The sequence below is a fragment of the Bubalus kerabau genome, chromosome 5 (genome assembly GCF_029407905.1).
Source record: "Bubalus kerabau isolate K-KA32 ecotype Philippines breed swamp buffalo chromosome 5, PCC_UOA_SB_1v2, whole genome shotgun sequence".
NCBI lineage: Eukaryota > Metazoa > Chordata > Mammalia > Artiodactyla > Bovidae > Bubalus > Bubalus kerabau.
In genome coordinates this window covers 33,688,058-33,694,999 of record NC_073628.1, presented here as the reverse complement: position 1 = coordinate 33,694,999, position 6,942 = coordinate 33,688,058, and positions in this window count along the sequence as shown.

Sequence of the window (6,942 nt, the reverse complement as noted above, 5' to 3'; positions counted from 1 at the left end):
ATGCTTTTACTCTGTTGTGAAGTGCCTTTTCAAATCTTTTCCTCATTTTTCTCTACTTTGTCATTTAAAAATATTTTATTTGTTGAAATTCTTTGCATATTCTGGGTAATTATTGTTTTTATATTTGTGTTATAAAATACTTTGTTTCTTGTCTTTAAAATTTAACTTTATTTTGAGATAATTATAGAGTCACATGAAATGTAAGAAACAATACAGAGGTATTCCACATACTCTTTACCCAGTGTCTTCCCCTGGTAATACCTTGCAAAACTATCAAACAGTATAACTATCAGAATATTGACTTGACATTGATCTAATAAAAATAAAAACATTTCTACTACCACGTATTATTTATAGCCACATCTACTTCACTCCTGCCTCATATTTCTTTATTATAATTTCCTTCTTTCTGCTAGCTTTGGATTTATTTTGCTCTTCTTTTTCTGATTTCTTGTGATGAGAGCTTAGGTTATTGATTCGCAACTTTCTGTTTTCTAATTTATGCATTTAGTGCAATAAATATCCCTCTCAGCACAGCCTTAGGCATGTCCCACAATTTTTTTGTGTTGTTTTTTTCACTTTCATTCAGTTCAGTGTGTTTTAAAAATTTATCTTGAGGGTTGCTTTATGACCCATTGATTATTTAGAAATGTGTGGTTTAGTTTCCAAAGATTTGTAGATTTCTATGTTATCTTTCTGTTATGATTTCCAGTTTGATTCCAGTGTATGAGACAATATGCTGTGTATGACTTAAGACCTTTTAAATTTGTTGAGGTTTGTTTTAAAGCACAGAATATGGCCTATGTTTTATATGTGCTTTACACACTTGAACGGAGAAGGCAATGGCACCCCACTCCAGTACTCTTGCCTGGAAAATCCATGGACAGAGGAGCCTGGTGGGCTGCAGTCCATGGGGTCGCTAAGAGTCGGACACGACTGAGCGACTTCACTTTCACTTTTCTTTTTCATGCATTGGAGAAGGAAATGGCAACCCACTCCAGTATTCTTGCCTGGAGAATCCCAGGGACGGCGGAGCCTGGTGGGCTGCCGTCTATGGGGTCACACAGAGTCGGACACGACTGAAGCGACTTAGCATAGCATAGCATAGCATACACGCTTGAAAAGAATGCATATGCTGATACTGTTGAGTGGAATATTCTATAAATATCAATTAGATCTTGTTTGTTTATGTTGTTGTTGAATTCTAAATATTTGCTGATTCTCAGTCTAATTGCCCTATCCATTGTGATTTGGGTGTTAAAGACTTGAACTATTATTGTGGATCTGTCCATTTCTCCTTTCAGTTCTATCAATTTTTCATTAACATGTTTTTCAATTCTGTTGTCTGCTGCAAATACACATTTAGAATTGCTATATCTTCTTTGTGGATTATTGACCCTTTTATCACTATATAATGTCCTTCTATTTCTAGTAATAATCTCTGTTCTGAAATATAATTTATCTGACATGAATGTAGCCTCTTCTGATTTCCTTTGATATATGATAAAAGTTACATGATAAAACTTTTTCCATTCATTTACTTTAATCCAGCCTGTATTGTTATATATGAAATGAGTATCTTGAAGACAGCATATAGTTGGCTCATAAATCCTATTCTTCACCTTATACAAGGGACATCATACAAAAATCAGGTCATGTGTCCTGATTTTTATTTATTTATATTTATATCCTGCCTTTTCCACAATACTTTAACAAAATCTGCAGAAAGAACATGTTCAGTGAAACAATAATAAATAAATATAGGCAGAAAATCAGGACCAAGGAAAAGATGAACATAAATATGCTGATCACAAGGGCTAACATATTGCTATACTTGAGCTTCAACTTTGGAATCAAAGTTCCTGGAAGTCAAGTAACAAGGTAATTTATGTAATTCTCATTATCAGAAAAGAGAGAGGACATCAGTTACCTGTGACTCTAGATCAGAACTGTCCAGTAAACTTTCTTCAACAGTGAATTCTGTAACTGCATTGTCTAGTATGGTAGACACATTTACACACAACTGTTAAATAAACACTTGAAATGTGGTTAGTAACTAAGGAACTGAATTTTACATTTTATTTAACAGATTAATTAAAGCTTAAATATCCATAGGTGGCTAGTACCTACTTAACTGAACAGCATATGTCTAAGGAAACAATGTAGCATAGTGTAATCAGAGTCAAATATGCTGGGTTAATTTTTGGCTCTGTTGGAGGTATGTGTGTCTGTGGAGAAGCTACTTAACCTTTCTCAGCCTCAGTTTCTAGATCTGTGAAATGAGTACAATGGTAGTATTTAAGTCTCCAAGGAAATAAGATGATGTATGCAAAGGTTTTAACACAATCCCTGACACATAGCAAATGCAGTCCTATTTTATAATGCTTGGAATTATGTGGTTTGTCAGGAGGCTTGGAAGAAAAGCTATGACAAACCTAGACAAAATATTAAAAAGGGGAGACATCACTTTGCCAACAAAGGTTTGTATAGTCAAAGCTATGGTTTTTCCAGTAGTCACGTACAGATATGTGAGTTGGACTATAAAGAAGGCTGAGTGCCGAAGAATTGATACTTTCAAACTGTGGTGCTGGAGAAGACTCTTGAGAGTCCCTTGGACTGCAAGGAGATCAAACCAATCAATCCTAGAGGGCGGTCCCAAGATGGCAGAGGAATAGGATGGGGAGACCACTTTCTACCCCACAAATTCATCAGAAGACCATTTGAATGTTGAGCAAATACCACAAAACAACTTCTGAACACTGGCAGAGGACACCAGCCATCTAGAAAGGCAGCCCATTCTCTTCGAAAGGAGGTAGAACAAAATATAAAAGACAAAAAGAGAGGCAAAAGATCTAGGGATGGAGAACCATCCTGGGGAGGGAGTTGTGAAGCAGGAGAAGTTTCCACACAGTAGGAAACCCTCTCACAGGCAGGTCTGTGGGGGAGTTTTGGAATCTCAGAGGGCGACATAACCGGGAGAAGAAAAAAAAAACACCACAGAATAAGCGCCTAACTGCAACTGCCAGTGGAGAAGGAACCCAGGTGTTTGCGATGGCCACTAGCAAGTGGGGGCTGGGCAGGGAGGCATGGGCTGCATCATCGGTCCTTAGAGTAAGGACGGGGCCTGAATGCCCTGAGGACAATCTAAGGGAGCTAATGTGAGCTAGAAACCCAAACTGTGGGATTGCCAGAGAGAAAAAAGAACTTTTCTGCAAAAGGGTCTAACGTGCAGCCTGGCCTGCTGCTGAACAAAGAATTGAGCAAATATTGAAGGAGAGCTAGTTGGCTACTTACAGGCCCCTCCTCCGCCAGAGGCAGAGAGTCAGGCATGCCACAGCTAGAGCCGGAAGGCAAGGGGCTGCCACAATCTTGGGCCCCGAGACAGCATCTTCCACCAAACTGTGAGGAAGCTCCCAGTTGCTGACTATGTCTTCCTGGGATCCTAGACGGCTGACATCCGCCAGGAGGGTCGCAGCCTGAGATCAGCTCCCCAGAGGAGACACACGGCACACCTGAGATGGTGCTCTTGCAGTGCACCTGGGAAACCGAGCGAGCGGCTGGAAATGGGGAGGTGATTAAGACGCACGGCCCACCTGGGACAGTGCACTTGCCAGACACCTGGTTGCCTGAGCTGCTTGGACCTGGGAAGGGCACAAAACGCACACCCAACCGGGTCTGTGTCCTTGCGGAATACCCGAGAACCTGAGAGGCTTAGACCTGGGAAGTGCATGAAACACAGGGCCCACTTGGGTCAGTACTCTTGCAGGGTACCGTGGAGCTTGAGCAGTGTAGACCTGGGGAGCACATGCTGCCTTGCGCTGTGGCAAACCCAGTGTGGTCCATACACTGTGAGCACTCCCCACACATGTCAGTGATACTTGGTTGCAGTGTCCCTCCCTCCCCACAACACAACTGAACAAGTGAGCCTAAATAAGTGACCACCTTCGCCCCCTTGTGTCAGAGCGGAAGTGAGACACTGAAGAGACTTGCAAACAGAGGAAGCCAAAAGAAAGAAAGAAAGAAGAGGGAACTGCTCTGGAAGTGACAGGTGCAACAGATTAAAACCCTGTAGTTAACACTGTGCATTGGCGGGGACCTATGGACCTTGAGAACAAATACAAGCTGGAACAAGGAGCTATCTGAAACGGAATTGACCCCACACTGCCCACAACAGCTCCAGAGAAATTCCTAGATATACTTTTACTATTATCACTTTTAAATGTTTTTTTTTTTTAAATTAAATTCTTTACTACTCCTTTAATTTTCAATTTTATAACCTACTATTCCTTTGGAAAAAAAGACCCTATTTTTAAAGCAAATTTAATATATATATATATTTAATTTTTGTGATTGATTTTGTTTTGTATTTTTTATATTGTATTTTTGAGAGCCTAACCTCTATTCTAGATTTTTAATCTTTGCTTTTTGGTATTTGTTATCAATTTTGTACCTTTAAGAATCTAATCTTCAGTATCCATTTTCACTTAGGGATGTGATTACTGGCTTGATTGCTCTCTCCACTTTTGACTGTCCCTTTTCTTCTCCAGGTCACCTCTATTTCTTTCCTCCCCCTTCTCTTCTCTACTTAACTCTGTGAATCTCTCTGGGTGTTCCAGGCTGTGGAGAACACTTAGGGAGCTGATTACTGGCTAGATTGCTCTCTCCCCTTTTGACTCCCCCTCTTCTCCTCCTGGTCACCTCTATCTCCCTCCTCCCTCTTCTCTTCTCTGTATAACTCTGTGAATCTCTCTGGCTGTCCCTCACTGTGGAGAATTGTTTCACCATTAACCTAGATGTTTTATTGTCAGTGCTATATGGATGGAGAAGTTTTGAGGCTACTGTAAGAGAAGGACTGAAAGCCAGAGGCAGGAGGCTTAACTCCAAAACTTGAGAACATCAGAGAACTCCTGAGTCCAGGGAACATTAATAGACAAGAGGTCACCCAAAAGTCTCCATACCTACACTGAAACCAATCTCCACCCAAGAGCCAACAAATTCTAGTGCAAAACAAACCATGCTAGTTCTCCAGTGAAGCAGGAACACAACCCTGAGCATTAAAAGACAGGCTGCCCAAAGCCATGCCAGACCCATAGACACCCCAAAACTCACTACTGGACACTTCATTGCAATCCAGAGAGAAAAGATCCAGCTCCATCACCAGAACACAGATGCAAGCTGCCCCAACCAGGAAACCTTGATAAGCCACTAGTCCAACCCCACCCACAGGGAGCAGACTCCACAATAAAGAGGAACCACAAACTTCCAGTCTACAGAAAGGGCACTCCAAACACAGGAGTCTAAAGAAAATGAAAAGGCAGAGAAACATTCAGCAGGTAAAGGAACATGACAAATACCCACCAAACTGAACAAAAGAGGAGGAGTAGGGAGTCCACCTGAACAAGAATTCAGAATAGTGATAGTAAAGATGATCCAAAATCTTGAAAACAAAATGGAGTTACAGATAAATAGCCTAGAGACAAGGATTGAGAAGATGCAAGAAATGTTTAACAAGGACCTAGAAGAAATAAAAAAGAGTCAGTCAATAATGAAAAATGCAATAACTGAGATCAAAAGCACTCTGGAGGGAACCAACAGTAGGAGAACTGAGGCAGAAGAGAGGATAAGTGAGGTGGAAAATAGAATGGTGGAAATAAATGAACCAGAGAGGAAAAAAGAAAAACAAGAAATGACAACCTCAGAGACCTCTAGGACAATGTTAAACACCCCAACATTCAAATCATAGGTGTCCCAGAAGAAAAAGACAAAAAGAAAGGGCATGAGAAAATACTTGAGGAGATAATAGTTGAAAACTTCCATAAAATGGGGAAGGAAATAGCCACCCAAGCCCAAGAAACCCAGAGAGTCCTAAACAGGATAAACCCAAGGCAAAACACCACAGTTCAGTTTAGTTTAGTTGCTAAGTCATGTCCGACTCTTTGTGACCTCATGCACTGGAGCACACCGGCTGCCCTGCCCATCACCAACTCCTGGAACTTGCTTAAACTCATGTCCATCGAGTCAGTGATGCCATCAAACCATCTCATCCTCTGTTGTCCCCTTCTCCTCCCGCCTTCAGTCTTTCCCTGCATCAGGGTCTTTTCCAATGAGTCAGTTCTTCGCATCAGGTGGCCAAAATATTGGACTTTCAGCTTCAGCATCAGTTCTTCCAATGAATATTCAGGACTGATTTCCGTTAGGACAGATTGGTTGGATCTCCTTTCTGTCCAAGGGACTCTCAAGAGTCTTCTCTGATTGGTTGGATCTCCTTTCTGTCCAAGGGACTCTCAAGAGTCTTCTCTAACAGCAAAGTTCAAAAGCATCAATTCTTCAGTGCTCAGCTTTCTTTATAGTCCAGCTCTCACATCCATACATGACTACTGGAAAAACCATAGCCTTGACTAGATGGACCTTTGTTGGCAAAGTAATATCTTTGCTTTTTGTATGCTGTCTAGGTTGGTCATAGCTTTTCTTCCCAGGAGCAAGCATCTTTTAATTGCATAGCTGCAGTTACCATCTGCAGTGATTTTGGAGCCCCCCGAAGTAAAGTCTGTCACTGTTTCCACTGTTTTCCCATCTATTTGCAATGAAGTGATGGGACAAGATGCTATGATCTTAGCTTTCTGAATGCTGAGTTTTAAGTCAACTTTTTCACGCTCCTCTTTTACTTTCATCAAGAGGCTCTTTAGTTCTTCACTTTCTGCCATAAGAGTGGTGCCATCTGCATATCTGACATTATTGATATTTCTCCCGGCAATCTTGATTTCAGCTTGTGATTCCTCCAGTCCAGCATTTCTCATGATGAACTCTGCATATAAGTTACATAAGCAGGATGACAGTATATATCCTTGACATGCTCCTTTCCCGATTTGGAACCAGTCTATTGTTCCATGTTCAGTTCTAACTGTTGCTTCCTGACCTGCATACACATTTCCCAGGAGGCAG